Here is a 20,981-nt window from a genome sequence, read left to right as displayed (position 1 = left end):
GCGGGGTCAGCAGTTTTCTTCCTCTGGGTACAAAAAGCTTGATTTTTAGAAACAGCAAGAAATACCATTTTTAAGCATGAAATTCCACCCCGAGTCAAGTCCCCTGAAGGATTTTTCAATTTGGGCAGAAAAAAAATTTGGCCTCCCAAGCACACTTTTTTCTGACCGAGGGGTCAGGAGTTTTCCTCCTCTGGGTGCAAATAGCTTGATTTTTAGAAACAGCAAGAAATAGCATTTTAAAGCATGAAATTCCACCCCGAGTCAAGTCCCCTGAAGGATTTTTCAATTGGGGCACAAAAAAAATTTGGCCTCCCAAGCACACATTTTTTCTGACCGCGGGGTCAGGAGTTTTCCTCCTCTGGGTGCAAAAAGCTTGATTTTTAGAAACAGCAAGAAATACCGTTTTTAAGCATGAAATTCCACCCCGAGTCAAGTCCCCAGAAGGATTTTTCAATTTGGGTACAAAAAGAATTTGGCCTCCCAAGCACACTTTTTTCTGACCGAGGGGTCAGGAGTTTTCCTCCTCTGGGTGCAAATAGCTTGATTTTTAGAAACAGCAAGAAATAGCATTTTAAAGCATGAAATTCCACCCCGAGTCAAGTCCCCTGAAGGATTTTTCAATTGGGGCACAAAAAAAATTTGGCCTCCCAAGCACACATTTTTTCTGACCGCGGGGTCAGGAGTTTTCCTCCTCTGGGTGCAAAAAGCTTGATTTTTAGAAACAGCAAGAAATACCATTTTTAAGCATGAAATTCCACCCCGAGTCAAGTCCCCTGAAGGATTTTTCAATTTGGGCACAAAAAAAATTTGTCCTCCCAAGCACACTTTTTTCTGACCGCGGGGTCAGGAGTTTTCCTCCTCTGGGTGCAAAAAGCTTGATTTTTAGAAACAGCAAGAAATACCATTTTTAAGCATGAAATTCCACCCCGAGTCAAGTCCCCTGAAGGATTTTTCAATTTGGGCACAAAAAAAATTTGGCCTCCCAAGCACACTTTTTTCTGACCGCGGGGTCAGGAGTTTTCCTCCTCTGGGTGCAAAAAGCTTGATTTTTAGAAACAGCAAAAAATACCATTTTTAAGCATGAAATTCCAACCTGAGTCAAGTCCCCTGAAGGATTTTTCAATTTGGGCACAAGAAAAATTTGGCGTCCCAAGCACACTTTTTTCTGACCGCGGGGTCAGGAGTTTTCCTCCTCTGGGTGCAAAAAGCTTGATTTTTAGAAACAGCAAAAAATACCATTTTTAAGCATGAAATTCCAACCTGAGTCAAGTCCCCTGAAGGATTTTTCAATTTGGGCACAAAAAAAATTTGGCCTCCGAAGCACACATTTTTCTGACCGCGGGGTCAGGAGTTTTCCTCCTCTGGGCGCAAAAAGCTTGATTTTTAGAAACAGCAAGAAATACCATTTTTAAGCATGAAATTCCATTCCGAGTCAAGTCCCCTGAAGGATTTTTCAATTTGGGCACAAGAAAAATTTGGCGTCCCAAGCACACTTTTTTCTGACCGCGGGGTCAGGAGTTTTCCTCCTCTGGGTGCAAAAAGCTTGATTTTTAGAAACAGCAAAAAATACCATTTTTAAGCATGAAATTCCAACCTGAGTCAAGTCCCCTGAAGGATTTTTCAATTTGGGCACAAAAAAAATTTGGCCTCCGAAGCACACATTTTTCTGACCGCGGGGTCAGGAGTTTTCCTCCTCTGGGTGCAAAAAGCTTGATTTTTAGAAACAGCAAGAAATACCGTTTTTAAGCATGAAATTCCACCCCGAGTCAAGTCCCCAGAAGGATTTTTCAATTTGGGTACAAAAAAAATTTGGCCTCCCAAGCACACTTTTTTCTGATCGCGGGGTCAGGAGTTTTCCTCCTCTGGGTGCAAATAGCTTGATTTTTAGAAACAGCAAGAAATACCATTTTTAAGCATGAAATTCCACCCCGAGTCAAGTCCCCTGAAGGATTTTTCAATTTGGGCACAAAAAAAATTTGGCCTCCCAAGCACACTTTTTTCTGACCGCGGGGTCAGGAGTTTTCCTCCTCTGGGTGCAAAAAGCTTGATTTTTAGAAACAGCAAGAAATACCATTTTTAAGCATGAAATTCCACTCCGAGTCAAGTCCCCTGAAGGATTTTTCAATTTGGGCACAAGAAAAATTTGGCGTCCCAAGCACACTTTTTTCTGACCGCGGGGTCAGGAGTTTTCTTCCTCTGGGTACAAAAAGCTTGATTTTTAGAAACAGCAAGAAATACCGTTTTTAAGCATGAAATTCCACCCCGAGTCAAGTCCCCTGAAGAATTTTTCAATTTGGGCACAAAAAAAATTTGGCCTCCGAAGCACACATTTTTCTGACTGCGGGGTCAGGAGTTTTCCTCCTCTGGGTGCAAAAAGCTTGATTTTTAGAAACAGCAAGAAATACCGTTTTTAAGCATGAAATTCCACCCCGAGTCAAGTCCCCTGAAGGATTTTTCAATTTGGGCACAAAAAAAATTTGGCCTCCCAAGCACACTTTTTTCTGACCGCGGGGTCAGGAGTTTTCCTCCTCTGGGTGCAAAAAGCTTGATTTTTAGAAACCGCAAGAAATACCGTTTTTAAGCATGAAATTCCACCCCGAGTCAAGTCCCCAGAAGGATTTTTCAATTTGGGTACAAAAAAAATTTGGCCTCCCAAGCACACTTTTTTCTGACCGCGGGGTCAGGAGTTTTCCTCCTCTGGGTGCAAATAGCTTGATTTTTAGAAACAGCAAGAAATACCATTTTTAAGCATGAAATTCCACCCCGAGTCAAGTCCCCTGAAGGATTTTTCAATTGGGGCACAAAAAAAATTTGGCCTCCCAAGCACACATTTTTTCTGACCGCGGGGTCAGGAGTTTTCCTCCTCAGGGTGCAAATAGCTTGATTTTTAGAAACAGCAAGAAATACCGTTTTTAAGCATGAAATTCCACCCCGAGTCAAGTCCCCAGAAGGATTTTTCAATTTGGGTACAAAAAAAATTTGGCCTCCCAAGCACACTTTTTTCTGACCGCGGGGTCAGGAGTTTTCCTCCTCTGGGTGCAAATAGCTTGATTTTTAGAAACAGCAAGAAATACCATTTTTAAGCATGAAATTCCACCCCGAGTCAAGTCCCCTGAAGGATTTTTCAATTGGGGCACAAAAAAAATTTGGCCTCCCAAGCACACATTTTTTCTGACCGCGGGGTCAGGAGTTTTCCTCCTCAGGGTGCAAATAGCTTGATTTTTAGAAACAGCAAGAAATACCGTTTTTAAGCATGAAATTGCACCCCGAGTCAAGTCCCCTGAAGGATTTTTCAATTGGGGCACAAAAAAAATTTGGCCTCCCAAGCACACATTTTTTCTGACCGCGGGGTCAGGAGTTTTCTTCCTCTGGGTACAAAAAGCTTGATTTTTAGAAACAGCAAGAAATACCATTTTTAAGCATGAAATTCCACTCCGAGTCAAGTCCCCTGAAGGATTTTTCAATTTGGGCACAAGAAAAATTTGGCGTCCCAAGCACACTTTTTTCTGACCGCGGGGTCAGGAGTTTTCCTCCTCTGGGTGCAAAAAGCTTGATTTTTAGAAACAGCAAAAAATACCATTTTTAAGCATGAAATTCCAACCTGAGTCAAGTCCCCTGAAGGATTTTTCAATTTGGGTACAAAAAAAATTTGGCCTCCCAAGCACACTTTTTTCTGACCGCGGGGTCAGGAGTTTTCCTCCTCTGGGTACAAAAAGCTTGATTTTTAGAAACAGCAAGAAATACCATTTTTCAGCATGAAATTCCACCCCGAGTCAAGTCCCCTGAAGGATTTTTCAATTTGGGCACAAAAAAAATTTGGCCTCCCAAGCACACATTTTTCTGACCGCGGGGTCAGGAGTTTTCCTCCTCTGGGTGCAAAAAGCTTGATTTTTAGAAACAGCAAGAAATACCGTTTTTAAGCATGAAATTCCACCCCGAGTCAAGTCCCCTGAAGGATTTTTCAATTGGGGCACAAAAAAAATTTGGCCTCCCAAGCACACTTTTTTCTGACCGCGGGGTCAGGAGTTTTCCTCCTCTGGGTGCAAAAAGCTTGATTTTTAGAAACAGCAAGAAATACCGTTTTTAAGCATGAAATTCCACCCCGAGTCAAGTCCCCAGAAGGATTTTTCAATTTGGGTACAAAAAAAATTTGGCCTCCCAAGCACACTTTTTTCTGACCGCGGGGTCAGGAGTTTTCCTCCTCTGGGTGCAAAAAGCTTGATTTTTAGAAACAGCAAGAAATACCGTTTTTAAGCATGAAATTCCACCCCGAGTCAAGTCCCCAGAAGGATTTTTCAATTTGGGCACAAAAAAAATTTGGCCTCCCAAGCACACTTTTTTCTGACCGCGGGGTCAGGAGTTTTCCTCCTCAGGGTGCAAATAGCTTGATTTTTAGAAACAGCAAGAAATACCGTTTTTAAGCATGAAATTCCACCCCGAGTCAAGTCCCCTGAAGGATTTTTCAATTGGGGCACAAAAAAAATTTGGCCTCCCAAGCACACATTTTTTCTGACCGCGGGGTCAGGAGTTTTCTTCCTCTGGGTACAAAAAGCTTGATTTTTAGAAACAGCAAGAAATACCATTTTTAAGCATGAAATTCCACTCCGAGTCAAGTCCCCTGAAGGATTTTTCAATTTGGGCACAAGAAAAATTTGGCGTCCCAAGCACACTTTTTTCTGACCGCGGGGTCAGGAGTTTTCCTCCTCTGGGTGCAAATAGCTTGATTTTTAGAAACAGCAAGAAATACCATTTTTAAGCATGAAATTCCACCCCGAGTCAAGTCCCCTGAAGGATTTTTCAATTGGGGCACAAAAAAAATTTGGCCTCCCAAGCACACATTTTTTCTGACCGCGGGGGTTAGGAGTTTTCTTCCTCTGGGTACAAAAAGCTTGATTTTTAGAAACAGCAAGAAATACCATTTTTCAGCATGAAATTCCACCCCGAGTCAAGTCCCCTGAAGGATTTTTCAATTTGGGCACAAAAAAAATTTGGCCTCCCAAGCACACATTTTTCTGACCGCGGGGTCAGGAGTTTTCCTCCTCTGGGTGCAAAAAGCTTGATTTTTAGAAACAGCAAGAAATACCGTTTTTAAGCATGAAATTCCACCCCGAGTCAAGTCCCCTGAAGGATTTTTCAATTGGGGCACAAAAAAAATTTGGCCTCCCAAGCACACTTTTTTCTGACCGCGGGGTCAGGAGTTTTCCTCCTCTGGGTGCAAAAAGCTTGATTTTTAGAAACAGCAAGAAATACCGTTTTTAAGCATGAAATTCCACCCCGAGTCAAGTCCCCAGAAGGATTTTTCAATTTGGGTACAAAAAAAATTTGGCCTCCCAAGCACACTTTTTTCTGACCGCGGGGTCAGGAGTTTTCCTCCTCTGGGTGCAAAAAGCTTGATTTTTAGAAACAGCAAGAAATACCGTTTTTAAGCATGAAATTCCACCCCGAGTCAAGTCCCCAGAAGGATTTTTCAATTTGGGCACAAAAAAAATTTGGCCTCCCAAGCACACTTTTTTCTGACCGCGGGGTCAGGAGTTTTCCTCCTCAGGGGGCAAATAGCTTGATTTTTAGAAACAGCAAGAAATACCATTTTTAAGCATGAAATTCCACCCCGAGTCAAGTCCCCTGAAGGATTTTTCAATTGGGGCACAAAAAAAATTTGGCCTTCCAAGCACACATTTTTTCTGACCGCGGGGTCAGGAGTTTTCTTCCTCTGGGTGCAAAAAGCTTGATTTTTAGAAACAGCAAGAAATACCATTTTTAAGCATGAAATTCCACCCCGAGTCAAGTCCCCTGAAGGATTTTTCAATTGGGGCACAAAAAAAATTTGGCCTCTGAAGCACACATTTTTCTGACCGCGGGGTCAGGAGTTTTCTTCCTCTGGGTGCAAAAAGCTTGATTTTTAGAAACAGCAAGAAATACCATTTTTAAGCATGAAATTCCACCCCGAGTCAAGTCCCCTGAAGGATTTTTCAATTGGGGCACAAAAAAAATTTGGCCTCTGAAGCACACATTTTTCTGACCGCGGGGTCAGGAGTTTTCTTCCTCTGGGTACAAAAAGCTTGATTTTTAGAAACAGCAAGAAATACCATTTTTAAGAATGAAATTCCACCCCGAGTCAAGTCCCCTGAAGGATTTTTCAATTTGGGCACAAAAAAAATTTGGCGTCCCAAGCACACTTTTTTCTGACCGCGGGGTCAGGAGTTTTCCTCCTCTGGGTGCAAAAAGCTTGATTTTTAGAAACAGCAAGATATACCATTTTTAAGCATGAAATTCCACCCTGAGTCAAGTCCTCTGAAGGATTTTTCGATTTGCGCACAAGAAAAATTTGGCCTCACAAGCACACTTTTTTCGGACCGCGGGGTCAGGAGTTTTCCTCCTCTGGGTGCAAAAAGCTTGATTTTTAGAAACAGCAAGAAATACCATTTTTAAGCATGAAATTCCACCCCGAGTCAAGTCCCCAGAAGGATTTTTCAATTTGGGCACAAAAAAAATTTGGCCTCCGAAGCACACATTTTTCTGACCGCGGGGTCAGGAGTTTTCCTCCTCTGGGTGCAAAAAGCTTGATTTTTAGAAACAGCAAAAAATACCATTTTTAAGCATGAAATTCCACCCCGAGTCAAGTCCCCTGAAGGATTTTTCAATTTGGGCACAAAAAAAATTTGGCCTCCCAAGCACACTTTTTTCTGACCGCGGGGTCAGGAGTTTTCTTCCTCTGGGTACAAAAAGCTTGATTTTTAGAAACAGCAAGAAATACCATTTTTAAGCATGAAATTCCACCCTGAGTCAAGTCCCCTGAAGGATTTTTCAATTTGGGCACAAAAAAAATTTGGCCTCCCAAGCACACTTTTTTCTGACCGCGGGGTCAGGAGTTTTCCTCCTCTGGGTGCAAAAAGCTTGATTTTTAGAAACAGCAAGATATACCATTTTTAAGCATGAAATTCCACCCCGAGTCAAGTCCTCTGAAGGATTTTTCGATTTGCGCACAAGAAAAATTTGGCCTCACAAGCACACTTTTTTCGGACCGCGGGGTCAGGAGTTTTCCTCCTCTGGGTGCAAAAAGCTTGATTTTTAGAAACAGCAAGAAATACCATTTTTAAGCATGAAATTCCACCCCGAGTCAAGTCCCCAGAAGGATTTTTCAATTTGGGCACAAAAAAAATTTGGCCTCCCAAGCACACTTTTTTCTGACCGTGGGGTCAGGAGTTTTCCTCCTCTAGGTGCAAAAAGCTTGATTTTTAGAAACAGCAAGATATACCGTTTTTAAGCATGAAATTCCACCCTGAGTCAAGTCCTCTGAAGGATTTTTCGATTTGCGCACAAGAAAAATTTGGCCTCACAAGCACACTTTTTTCTGACCGCGGGGTCAGGAGTTTTCCTCCTCTGGGTGCAAAAAGCTTGATTTTTAGAAACAGCAAGAAATACCATTTTTAAGCATGAAATTCCACCCCGAGTCAAGTCCCCAGAAGGATTTTTCAATTTGGGCACAAAAAAAATTTGGCCTCCCAAGCACACTTTTTTCTGACCGCGGGGTCAGGAGTTTTCTTCCTCTGGGTACAAAAAGCTTGATTTTTAGAAACAGCAAGAAATACCATTTTTAAGCATGAAATTCCAACCCGAGTCAAGTCCCCTGAAGGATTTTTCAATTTGGGCACAAAAAAAATTTGGCCTCCCAAGCACACTTTTTTTCTGACCGCGGGGTCAGGAGTTTTCCTCCTCTGGGTGCAAAAAGCTTGATTTTTAGAAACAGTAAGAAAAACCGTTTTTAAGCATGAAATTCCACTCCGAGTCAAGTCCCCTGAAGGATTTTTCAATTTGGGCACAAGAAAAATTTGGCGTCCCAAGCACACTTTTTTCTGACCGCGGGGTCAGGAGTTTTCCTCCTCTGGGTGCAAAAAGCTTGATTTTTAGAAACAGCAAGAAATACCATTTTTAAGCATGAAATTCCAACCCCGAGTCAAGTCCCCTGAAGGATTTTTCAATTTGGGCACAAAAAAAATTTGGCCTCCCAAGCACACTTTTTTCTGACCGCGGGGTCAGGAGTTTTCCTCCTCTGGGTGCAAAAAGCTTGATTTTTAGAAACAGCAAGAAATACCGTTTTTAAGCATGAAATTCCACCCCGAGTCAAGTCCCCAGAAGGATTTTTCAATTTGGGTACAAAAAGAATTTGGCCTCCCAAGCACACTTTTTTCTGACCGCGGGGTCAGGAGTTTTCCTCCTCTGGGTGCAAAAAGCTTGATTTTTAGAAACAGCAAGAAATACCATTTTTAAGCATGAAATTCCACCCCGAGTCAAGTCCCCTGAAGGATTTTTCAATTGGGGCACAAAAAAAATTTGGCCTCCCAAGCACACATTTTTTCTGACCGCGGGGTCAGGAGTTTTCCTCCTCTGGGTGCAAAAAGCTTGATTTTTAGAAACAGCAAGAAATACCATTTTTAAGCATGAAATTCCACCCCGAGTCAAGTCCCCTGAAGGATTTTTCAATTGGGGCACAAAAAAAATTTGTCCTCCCAAGCACACTTTTTTCTGACCGCGGGGTCAGGAGTTTTCCTCCTCTGGGTGCAAAAAGCTTGATTTTTAGAAACAGCAAAAAATACCATTTTTAAGCATGAAATTCCACCCCGAGTCAAGTCCCCTGAAGGATTTTTCAATTTGGGCACAAAAAAAATTTGGCCTCCCAAGCACACTTTTTTCTGACCGCGGGGTCAGCAGTTTTCTTCCTCTGGGTACAAAAAGCTTGATTTTTAGAAACAGCAAGAAATACCATTTTTAAGCATGAAATTCCACCCCGAGTCAAGTCCCCTGAAGAATTTTTCAATTTGGGCACAAAAAAAATTTGGCCTCCGAAGCACACATTTTTCTGACTGCGGGGTCAGGAGTTTTCCTCCTCTGGGTGCAAAAAGCTTGATTTTTAGAAAGAGCAAGAAATACCGTTTTTAAGCATGAAATTCCACCCCGAGTCAAGTCCCCTGAAGGATTTTTCAATTTGGGCACAAAAAAAATTTGGCCTCCCAAGCACACTTTTTTCTGACCGCGGGGTCAGGAGTTTTCCTCCTCTGGGTGCAAAAAGCTTGATTTTTAGAAACCGCAAGAAATACCGTTTTTAAGCATGAAATTCCACCCCGAGTCAAGTCCCCAGAAGGATTTTTCAATTTGGGTACAAAAAAAATTTGGCCTCCCAAGCACACTTTTTTCTGACCGCGGGGTCAGGAGTTTTCCTCCTCTGGGTGCAAATAGCTTGATTTTTAGAAACAGCAAGAAATACCATTTTTAAGCATGAAATTCCACCCCGAGTCAAGTCCCCTGAAGGATTTTTCAATTGGGGCACAAAAAAAATTTGGCCTCCCAAGCACACATTTTTTCTGACCGCGGGGTCAGGAGTTTTCCTCCTCAGGGTGCAAATAGCTTGATTTTTAGAAACAGCAAGAAATACCGTTTTTAAGCATGAAATTCCACCCCGAGTCAAGTCCCCAGAAGGATTTTTCAATTTGGGTACAAAAAAAATTTGGCCTCCCAAGCACACTTTTTTCTGACCGCGGGGTCAGGAGTTTTCCTCCTCTGGGTGCAAATAGCTTGATTTTTAGAAACAGCAAGAAATACCATTTTTAAGCATGAAATTCCACCCCGAGTCAAGTCCCCTGAAGGATTTTTCAATTGGGGCACAAAAAAAATTTGGCCTCCCAAGCACACATTTTTTCTGACCGCGGGGTCAGGAGTTTTCTTCCTCTGGGTACAAAAAGCTTGATTTTTAGAAACAGCAAGAAATACCATTTTTAAGCATGAAATTCCACTCCGAGTCAAGTCCCCTGAAGGATTTTTCAATTTGGGCACAAGAAAAATTTGGCGTCCCAAGCACACTTTTTTCTGACCGCGGGGTCAGGAGTTTTCCTCCTCTGGGTGCAAAAAGCTTGATTTTTAGAAACAGCAAAAAATACCATTTTTAAGCATGAAATTCCAACCTGAGTCAAGTCCCCTGAAGGATTTTTCAATTTGGGTACAAAAAAAATTTGGCCTCCCAAGCACACTTTTTTCTGACCGCGGGGTCAGGAGTTTTCCTCCTCTGGGTACAAAAAGCTTGATTTTTAGAAACAGCAAGAAATACCATTTTTCAGCATGAAATTCCACCCCGAGTCAAGTCCCCTGAAGGATTTTTCAATTTGGGCACAAAAAAAATTTGGCCTCCCAAGCACACATTTTTCTGACCGCGGGGTCAGGAGTTTTCCTCCTCTGGGTGCAAAAAGCTTGATTTTTAGAAACAGCAAGAAATACCGTTTTTAAGCATGAAATTCCACCCCGAGTCAAGTCCCCTGAAGGATTTTTCAATTGGGGCACAAAAAAAATTTGGCCTCCCAAGCACACTTTTTTCTGACCGCGGGGTCAGGAGTTTTCCTCCTCTGGGTGCAAAAAGCTTGATTTTTAGAAACAGCAAGAAATACCGTTTTTAAGCATGAAATTCCACCCCGAGTCAAGTCCCCAGAAGGATTTTTCAATTTGGGTACAAAAAAAATTTGGCCTCCCAAGCACACTTTTTTCTGACCGCGGGGTCAGGAGTTTTCCTCCTCTGGGTGCAAAAAGCTTGATTTTTAGAAACAGCAAGAAATACCGTTTTTAAGCATGAAATTCCACCCCGAGTCAAGTCCCCAGAAGGATTTTTCAATTTGGGCACAAAAAAAATTTGGCCTCCCAAGCACACTTTTTTCTGACCGCGGGGTCAGGAGTTTTCCTCCTCAGGGTGCAAATAGCTTGATTTTTAGAAACAGCAAGAAATACCGTTTTTAAGCATGAAATTCCACCCCGAGTCAAGTCCCCTGAAGGATTTTTCAATTGGGGCACAAAAAAAATTTGGCCTCCCAAGCACACATTTTTTCTGACCGCGGGGTCAGGAGTTTTCTTCCTCTGGGTACAAAAAGCTTGATTTTTAGAAACAGCAAGAAATACCATTTTTAAGCATGAAATTCCACTCCGAGTCAAGTCCCCTGAAGGATTTTTCAATTTGGGCACAAGAAAAATTTGGCGTCCCAAGCACACTTTTTTCTGACCGCGGGGTCAGGAGTTTTCCTCCTCTGGGTGCAAATAGCTTGATTTTTAGAAACAGCAAGAAATACCATTTTTAAGCATGAAATTCCACCCCGAGTCAAGTCCCCTGAAGGATTTTTCAATTGGGGCACAAAAAAAATTTGGCCTCCCAAGCACACTTTTTTCTGACCGCGGGGTCAGGAGTTTTCCTCCTCTGGGTGCAAAAAGCTTGATTTTTAGAAACAGCAAGAAATACCGTTTTTAAGCATGAAATTCCACCCCGAGTCAAGTCCCCAGAAGGATTTTTCAATTTGGGTACAAAAAAAATTTGGCCTCCCAAGCACACTTTTTTCTGACCGCGGGGTCAGGAGTTTTCCTCCTCTGGGTGCAAAAAGCTTGATTTTTAGAAACAGCAAGAAATACCGTTTTTAAGCATGAAATTCCACCCCGAGTCAAGTCCCCAGAAGGATTTTTCAATTTGGGCACAAAAAAAATTTGGCCTCCCAAGCACACTTTTTTCTGACCGCGGGGTCAGGAGTTTTCCTCCTCAGGGTGCAAATAGCTTGATTTTTAGAAACAGCAAGAAATACCGTTTTTAAGCATGAAATTCCACCCCGAGTCAAGTCCCCTGAAGGATTTTTCAATTGGGGCACAAAAAAAATTTGGCCTTCCAAGCACACATTTTTTCTGACCGCGGGGTCAGGAGTTTTCTTCCTCTGGGTGCAAAAAGCTTGATTTTTAGAAACAGCAAGAAATACCATTTTAAAGCATGAAATTCCACCCCGAGTCAAGTCCCCTGAAGGATTTTTCAATTGGGGCACAAAAAAAATTTGGCCTCCCAAGCACACTTTTTTCTGACCGCGGGGTCAGGAGTTTTCCTCCTCTGGGTGCAAAAAGCTTGATTTTTAGAAACAGCAAGATATACCATTTTTAAGCATGAAATTCCACCCCGAGTCAAGTCCTCTGAAGGATTTTTCGATTTGCGCACAAGAAAAATTTGGCCTCACAAGCACACTTTTTTCGGACCGCGGGGTCAGGAGTTTTCCTCCTCTGGGTGCAAAAAGCTTGATTTTTAGAAACAGCAAGAAATACCATTTTTAAGCATGAAATTCCACCCCGAGTCAAGTCCCCAGAAGGATTTTTCAATTTGGGCACAAAAAAAATTTGGCCTCCCAAGCACACTTTTTTCTGACCGTGGGGTCAGGAGTTTTCCTCCTCTAGGTGCAAAAAGCTTGATTTTTAGAAACAGCAAGATATACCGTTTTTAAGCATGAAATTCCACCCTGAGTCAAGTCCTCTGAAGGATTTTTCGATTTGCGCACAAGAAAAATTTGGCCTCACAAGCACACTTTTTTCTGACCGCGGGGTCAGGAGTTTTCCTCCTCTGGGTGCAAAAAGCTTGATTTTTAGAAACAGCAAGAAATACCATTTTTAAGCATGAAATTCCACCCCGAGTCAAGTCCCCAGAAGGATTTTTCAATTTGGGCACAAAAAAAATTTGGCCTCCCAAGCACACTTTTTTCTGACCGCGGGGTCAGGAGTTTTCTTCCTCTGGGTACAAAAAGCTTGATTTTTAGAAACAGCAAGAAATACCATTTTTAAGCATGAAATTCCAACCCGAGTCAAGTCCCCTGAAGGATTTTTCAATTTGGGCACAAAAAAAATTTGGCCTCCCAAGCACACTTTTTTTCTGACCGCGGGGTCAGGAGTTTTCCTCCTCTGGGCGCAAAAAGCTTGATTTTTAGAAACAGCAAGAAATACCATTTTTAAGCATGAAATTCCACTCCGAGTCAAGTCCCCTGAAGGATTTTTCAATTTGGGCACAAGAAAAATTTGGCGTCCCAAGCACACTTTTTTCTGACCGCGGGGTCAGGAGTTTTCCTCCTCTGGGTGCAAAAAGCTTGATTTTTAGAAACAGCAAAAAATACCATTTTTAAGCATGAAATTCCAACCTGAGTCAAGTCCCCTGAAGGATTTTTCAATTTGGGCACAAAAAAAATTTGGCCTCCGAAGCACACATTTTTCTGACCGCGGGGTCAGGAGTTTTCCTCCTCTGGGTGCAAAAAGCTTGATTTTTAGAAACAGCAAGAAATACCGTTTTTAAGCATGAAATTCCACCCCGAGTCAAGTCCCCAGAAGGATTTTTCAATTGGGGCACAAAAAAAATTTGGCCTCCCAAGCACACATTTTTTCTGACCGCGGGGTCAGGAGTTTTCTTCCTCTGGGTACAAAAAGCTTGATTTTTAGAAACAGCAAGAAATACCATTTTTAAGCATGAAATTCCACCCCGAGTCAAGTCCCCTGAAGGATTTTTCAATTTGGGCACAAAAAAAATTTGGCCTCCCAAGCACACTTTTTTCTGACCGCGGGGTCAGGAGTTTTCCTCCTCTGGGTGCAAAAAGCTTGATTTTTAGAAACAGCAAGAAATACCGTTTTTAAGCATGAAATTCCACCCCGAGTCAAGTCCCCAGAAGGATTTTTCAATTTGGGTACAAAAAGAATTTGGCCTCCCAAGCACACTTTTTTCTGACCGCGGGGTCAGGAGTTTTCCTCCTCTGGGTGCAAAAAGCTTGATTTTTAGAAACAGCAAGAAATACCATTTTTAAGCATGAAATTCCACCCCGAGTCAAGTCCCCTGAAGGATTTTTCAATTGGGGCACAAAAAAAATTTGGCCTCCCAAGCACACATTTTTTCTGACCGCGGGGTCAGGAGTTTTCCTCCTCTGGGTGCAAAAAGCTTGATTTTTAGAAACAGCAAGAAATACCATTTTTAAGCATGAAATTCCACCCCGAGTCAAGTCCCCTGAAGGATTTTTCAATTTGGGCACAAAAAAAATTTGTCCTCCCAAGCACACTTTTTTCTGACCGCGGGGTCAGGAGTTTTCCTCCTCTGGGTGCAAAAAGCTTGATTTTTAGAAACAGCAAGAAATACCATTTTTAAGCATGAAATTCCACCCCGAGTCAAGTCCCCTGAAGGATTTTTCAATTTGGGCACAAAAAAAAATTTGGCCTCCGAAGCACACATTTTTCTGACCGCGGGGTCAGGAGTTTTCCTCCTCTGGGTGCAAAAAGCTTGATTTTTAGAAACAGCAAAAAATACCATTTTTAAGCATGAAATTCCACCCCGAGTCAAGTCCCCTGAAGGATTTTTCAATTTGGGCACAAAAAAAATTTGGCCTCCCAAGCACACTTTTTTCTGACTGCGGGGTCAGCAGTTTTCTTCCTCTGGGTACAAAAAGCTTGATTTTTAGAAACAGCAAGAAATACCATTTTTAAGCATGAAATTCCACCCCGAGTCAAGTCCCCTGAAGGATTTTTCAATTTGGGCACAAAAAAATTTGGCCTCCCAAGCACACATTTTTCTGACCGCGGGGTCAGGAGTTTTCCTCCTCTGGGTGCAAAAAGCTTGATTTTTAGAAACAGCAAGAAATACCGTTTTTAAGCATGAAATTCCACCCCGAGTCAAGTCCCCTGAAGGATTTTTCAATTTGGGCACAAAAAAAATTTGGCCTCCCAAGCACACTTTTTTCTGACCGCGGGGTCAGGAGTTTTCCTCCTCTGTGTGCAAAAAGCTTGATTTTTAGAAACAGCAAGAAATACCGTTTTTAAGCATGAAATTCCACCCCGAGTCAAGTCCCCAGAAGGATTTTTCAATTTGGGTACAAAAAGAATTTGGCCTCCCAAGCACACTTTTTTCTGACCGCGGGGTCAGGAGTTTTCCTCCTCTGGGTGCAAATAGCTTGATTTTTAGAAACAGCAAGAAATACCATTTTAAAGCATGAAATTCCACCCCGAGTCAAGTCCCCTGAAGGATTTTTCAATTGGGGCACAAAAAAAATTTGGCCTCCCAAGCACACATTTTTTCTGACCGCGGGGTCAGGAGTTTTCCTCCTCTGGGTGCAAAAAGCTTGATTTTTAGAAACAGCAAGAAATACCATTTTTAAGCATGAAATTCCACCCCGAGTCAAGTCCCCAGAAGGATTTTTCAATTTGGGCACAAAAAAAATTTGGCCTCCCAAGCACACTTTTTTCTGACCGCGGGGTCAGGAGTTTTCTTCCTCTGGGTACAAAAAGCTTGATTTTTAGAAACAGCAAGAAATACCATTTTTAAGCATGAAATTCCAACCCGAGTCAAGTCCCCTGAAGGATTTTTCAATTTGGGCACAAAAAAAATTTGGCCTCCCAAGCACACTTTTTTTCTGACCGCGGGGTCAGGAGTTTTCCTCCTCTGGGCGCAAAAAGCTTGATTTTTAGAAACAGCAAGAAATACCATTTTTAAGCATGAAATTCCACTCCGAGTCAAGTCCCCTGAAGGATTTTTCAATTTGGGCACAAGAAAAATTTGGCGTCCCAAGCACACTTTTTTCTGACCGCGGGGTCAGGAGTTTTCCTCCTCTGGGTGCAAAAAGCTTGATTTTTAGAAACAGCAAAAAATACCATTTTTAAGCATGAAATTCCAACCTGAGTCAAGTCCCCTGAAGGATTTTTCAATTTGGGCACAAAAAAAATTTGGCCTCCGAAGCACACATTTTTCTGACCGCGGGGTCAGGAGTTTTCCTCCTCTGGGTGCAAAAAGCTTGATTTTTAGAAACAGCAAGAAATACCGTTTTTAAGCATGAAATTCCACCCCGAGTCAAGTCCCCAGAAGGATTTTTCAATTGGGGCACAAAAAAAATTTGGCCTCCCAAGCACACATTTTTTCTGACCGCGGGGTCAGGAGTTTTCTTCCTCTGGGTACAAAAAGCTTGATTTTTAGAAACAGCAAGAAATACCATTTTTAAGCATGAAATTCCACCCCGAGTCAAGTCCCCTGAAGGATTTTTCAATTGGGGCACAAAAAAAAATTTGGCCTCCCAAGCACACATTTTTTCTGACCGCGGGGGTTAGGAGTTTTCTTCCTCTGGGTACAAAAAGCTTGATTTTTAGAAACAGCAAGAAATACCATTTTTCAGCATGAAATTCCACCGCGAGTCAAGTCCCCTGAAGGATTTTTCAATTTGGGCACAAAAAAAATTTGGCCTCCCAAGCACACATTTTTCTGACCGCGGGGTCAGGAGTTTTCCTCCTCTGGGTGCAAAAAGCTTGATTTTTAGAAACAGCAAGAAATACCGTTTTTAAGCATGAAATTCCACCCCGAGTCAAGTCCCCTGAAGGATTTTTCAATTGGGGCACAAAAAAAATTTGGCCTCCCAAGCACACTTTTTTCTGACCGCGGGGTCAGGAGTTTTCCTCCTCTGGGTGCAAAAAGCTTGATTTTTAGAAACAGCAAGAAATACCATTTTTAAGCATGAAATTCCACCCCGAGTCAAGTCCCCAGAAGGATTTTTCAATTTGGGCACAAAAAAAATTTGGCCTCCCAAGCACACTTTTTTCTGACCGCGGGGTCAGGAGTTTTCTTCCTCTGGGTACAAAAAGCTTGATTTTTAGAAACAGCAAGAAATACCATTTTTAAGCATGAAATTCCAACCCGAGTCAAGTCCCCTGAAGGATTTTTCAATTTGGGCACAAAAAAAATTTGGCCTCCCAAGCACACTTTTTTTCTGACCGCGGGGTCAGGAGTTTTCCTCCTCTGGGCGCAAAAAGCTTGATTTTTAGAAACAGCAAGAAATACCATTTTTAAGCATGAAATTCCACTCCGAGTCAAGTCCCCTGAAGGATTTTTCAATTTGGGCACAAGAAAAATTTGGCGTCCCAAGCACACTTTTTTCTGACCGCGGGGTCAGGAGTTTTCCTCCTCTGGGTGCAAAAAGCTTGATTTTTAGAAACAGCAAAAAATACCATTTTTAAGCATGAAATTCCAACCTGAGTCAAGTCCCCTGAAGGATTTTTCAATTTGGGCACAAAAAAAATTTGGCCTCCGAAGCACACATTTTTCTGACCGCGGGGTCAGGAGTTTTCCTCCTCTGGGTGCAAAAAGCTTGATTTTTAGAAACAGCAAGAAATACCGTTTTTAAGCATGAAATTCCACCCCGAGTCAAGTCCCCAGAAGGATTTTTCAATTGGGGCACAAAAAAAATTTGGCCTCCCAAGCACACATTTTTTCTGACCGCGGGGTCAGGAGTTTTCTTCCTCTGGGTACAAAAAGCTTGATTTTTAGAAACAGCAAGAAATACCATTTTTAAGCATGAAATTCCACCCCGAGTCAAGTCCCCTGAAGGATTTTTCAATTGGGGCACAAAAAAAAATTTGGCCTCCCAAGCACACATTTTTTCTGACCGCGGGGGTTAGGAGTTTTCTTCCTCTGGGTACAAAAAGCTTGATTTTTAGAAACAGCAAGAAATACCATTTTTCAGCATGAAATTCCACCGCGAGTCAAGTCCCCTGAAGGATTTTTCAATTTGGGCACAAAAAAAATTTGGCCTCCCAAGCACACATTTTTCTGACCGCGGGGTCAGGAGTTTTCCTCCTCTGGGTGCAAAAAGCTTGATTTTTAGAAACAGCAAGAAATACCGTTTTTAAGCATGAAATTCCACCCCGAGTCAAGTCCCCTGAAGGATTTTTCAATTGGGGCACAAAAAAAATTTGGCCTCCCAAGCACACTTTTTTCTGACCGCGGGGTCAGGAGTTTTCCTCCTCTGGGTGCAAAAAGCTTGATTTTTAGAAACAGCAAGAAATACCGTTTTTAAGCATGAAATTCCACCCCGAGTCAAGTCCCCTGAAGGATTTTTCAATTGGGGCACAAAAAAAATTTGGCCTCCCAAGCACACATTTTTTCTGACCGCGGGGTCAGGAGTTTTCCTCCTCTGGGTGCAAAAAGCTTGATTTTTAGAAACAGCAAGAAATACCATTTTTAAGCATGAAATTCCACCCCGAGTCAAGTCCCCTGAAGGATTTTTCAATTGGGGCACAAAAAAAATTTGGCCTCCCAAGCACACTTTTTTCTGACCGCGGGGTCAGGAGTTTTCCTCCTCTGGGTGCAAAAAGCTTGATTTTTAGAAACAGCAAGAAATACCATTTTTAAGCATGAAATTCCACCCCGAGTCAAGTCCCCTGAAGGATTTTTCAATTGGGGCACAAAAAAAATTTGGCCTCCCAAGCACACATTTTTTCTGACCGCGGGGTCAGGAGTTTTCCTCCTCTGGGTGCAAAAAGCTTGATTTTTAGAAACAGCAAGAAATACCATTTTTAAGCATGAAATTCCACCCCGAGTCAAGTCCCCTGAAGGATTTTTCAATTTGGGCACAAAAAAAAATTTGTCCTCCCAAGCACACTTTTTTCTGACCGCGGGGTCAGGAGTTTTCCTCCTCTGGGTGCAAAAAGCTTGATTTTTAGAAACAGCAAAAAATACCATTTTTAAGCATGAAATTCCACCCCGAGTCAAGTCCCCTGAAGGATTTTTCAATTTGGGCACAAAAAAAATTTGGCCTCCCAAGCACACTTTTTTCTGACCGCGGGGTCAGCAGTTTTCTTCCTCTGGGTACAAAAAGCTTGATTTTTAGAAACAGCAAGAAATACCATTTTTAAGCATGAAATTCCACCCCGAGTCAAGTCCCCTGAAGGATTTTTCAATTTGGGCACAAAAAAATTTGGCCTCCCAAGCACACATTTTTCTGACCGCGGGGTCAGGAGTTTTCCTCCTCTGGGTGCAAAAAGCTTGATTTTTAGAAACAGCAAGAAATACCATTTTAAAGCATGAAATTCCACCCCGAGTCAAGTCCCCTGAAGGATTTTTCAATTGGGGCACAAAAAAAATTTGGCCTCCCAAGCACACATTTTTTCTGACCGCGGGGTCAGGAGTTTTCCTCCTCTGGGTGCAAAAAGCTTGATTTTTAGAAACAGCAAGAAATACCGTTTTTGAGCATGAAATTCCACCCCGAGTCAAGTCCCCTGAAGGATTTTTCAATTTGGGCACAAAAAAAATTTGGCCTCCCAAGCACACTTTTTTCTGACCGCGGGGTCAGGAGTTTTCCTCCTCTGGGTGCAAAAAGCTTGATTTTTAGAAACAGCAAGAAATACCATTTTTAAGCATGAAATTCCACCCCGAGTCAAGTCCCCTGAAGGATTTTTCAATTTGGGCACAAAAAAAATTTGTCCTCCCAAGCACACTTTTTTCTGACCGCGGGGTCAGGAGTTTTCCTCCTCTGGGTGCAAAAAGCTTGATTTTTAGAAACAGCAAGAAATACAATTTTTAAGCATGAAATTCCACCCCGAGTCAAGTCCCCTGAAGGATTTTTCAATTTGGGCACAAGAAAAATTTGGCGTCCCAAGCACACTTTTTTCTGACGCGGGGTCAGGAGTTTTCCTCCTCTGGGTTCAAAAAGCTTGATTTTTAGAAACAGCAAAAAATACCATTTTTAAGCATGAAATTCCAACCTGAGTCAAGTCCCCTGAAGGATTTTTCAATTTGGGCACAAAAAAAATTTGGCCTCCGAAGCACACATTTTTCTGACCGCGGGGTCAGGAGTTTTCTTCCTCTGGGTACAAAAAGCTTGATTTTTAGAAACAGCAAGAAATAGCATTTTAAAGCATGAAATTCCACCCCGAGTCAAGTCCCCAGAAGGATTTTTCAATTGGGGCACAAAAAAAATTTGGCCTCCCAAGCACACATTTTTTCTGACCGCGGGGTCAGGAGTTTTCCTCCTCTGGGTGCAAAAAGCTTGATTTTTAGAAACAGCAAGAAATACCATTTTTAAGCATGAAATTCCACCCCGAGTCAAGTCCCCTGAAGGATTTTTCAATTTGGGCACAAAAAAAATTTGTCCTCCCAAGCACACTTTTTTCTGACCGCGGGGTCAGGAGTTTTCCTCCTCTGGGTGCAAAAAGCTTGATTTTTAGAAACAGCAAGAAATACCATTTTTAAGCATGAAATTCCACCCCGAGTCAAGTCCCCTGAAGGATTTTTCAATTGGGGCACAAAAAAAAATTTGGCCTCCCAAGCACACATTTTTTCTGACCGCGGGGGTTAGGAGTTTTCTTCCTCTGGGTACAAAAAGCTTGATTTTTAGAAACAGCAAGAAATACCATTTTTCAGCATGAAATTCCACCGCGAGTCAAGTCCCCTGAAGGATTTTTCAATTTGGGCACAAAAAAAATTTGGCCTCCCAAGCACACATTTTTCTGACCGCGGGGTCAGGAGTTTTCCTCCTCTGGGTGCAAAAAGCTTGATTTTTAGAAACAGCAAGAAATACCGTTTTTAAGCATGAAATTCCACCCCGAGTCAAGTCCCCTGAAGGATTTTTCAATTGGGGCACAAAAAAAATTTGGCCTCCCAAGCACACTTTTTTCTGACCGCGGGGTCAGGAGTTTTCCTCCTCTGGGTGCAAAAAGCTTGATTTTTAGAAACAGCAAGAAATACCGTTTTTAAGCATGAAATTCCACCCCGAGTCAAGTCCCCTGAAGGATTTTTCAATTGGGGCACAAAAAAAATTTGGCCTCCCAAGCACACATTTTTTCTGACCGCGGGGTCAGGAGTTTTCCTCCTCTGGGTGCAAAAAGCTTGATTTTTAGAAACAGCAAGAAATACCATTTTTAAGCATGAAATTCCACCCCGAGTCAAGTCCCCTGAAGGATTTTTCAATTGGGGCACAAAAAAAATTTGGCCTCCCAAGCACACTTTTTTCTGACCGCGGGGTCAGGAGTTTTCCTCCTCTGGGTGCAAAAAGCTTGATTTTTAGAAACAGCAAGAAATACCATTTTTAAGCATGAAATTCCACCCCGAGTCAAGTCCCCTGAAGGATTTTTCAATTGGGGCACAAAAAAAATTTGGCCTCCCAAGCACACATTTTTTCTGACCGCGGGGTCAGGAGTTTTCCTCCTCTGGGTGCAAAAAGCTTGATTTTTAGAAACAGCAAGAAATACCATTTTTAAGCATGAAATTCCACCCCGAGTCAAGTCCCCTGAAGGATTTTTCAATTTGGGCACAAAAAAAAATTTGTCCTCCCAAGCACACTTTTTTCTGACCGCGGGGTCAGGAGTTTTCCTCCTCTGGGTGCAAAAAGCTTGATTTTTAGAAACAGCAAAAAATACCA

This window comes from Natrix helvetica (assembly GCF_964273705.1).
Source record: "Natrix helvetica genome assembly, chromosome: 1".
Taxonomy (NCBI): domain Eukaryota; kingdom Metazoa; phylum Chordata; class Lepidosauria; order Squamata; family Natricidae; genus Natrix; species Natrix helvetica.
The sequence above is the reverse complement of the archived record's forward strand: the minus strand, read 5'-3'. Positions refer to the sequence as shown.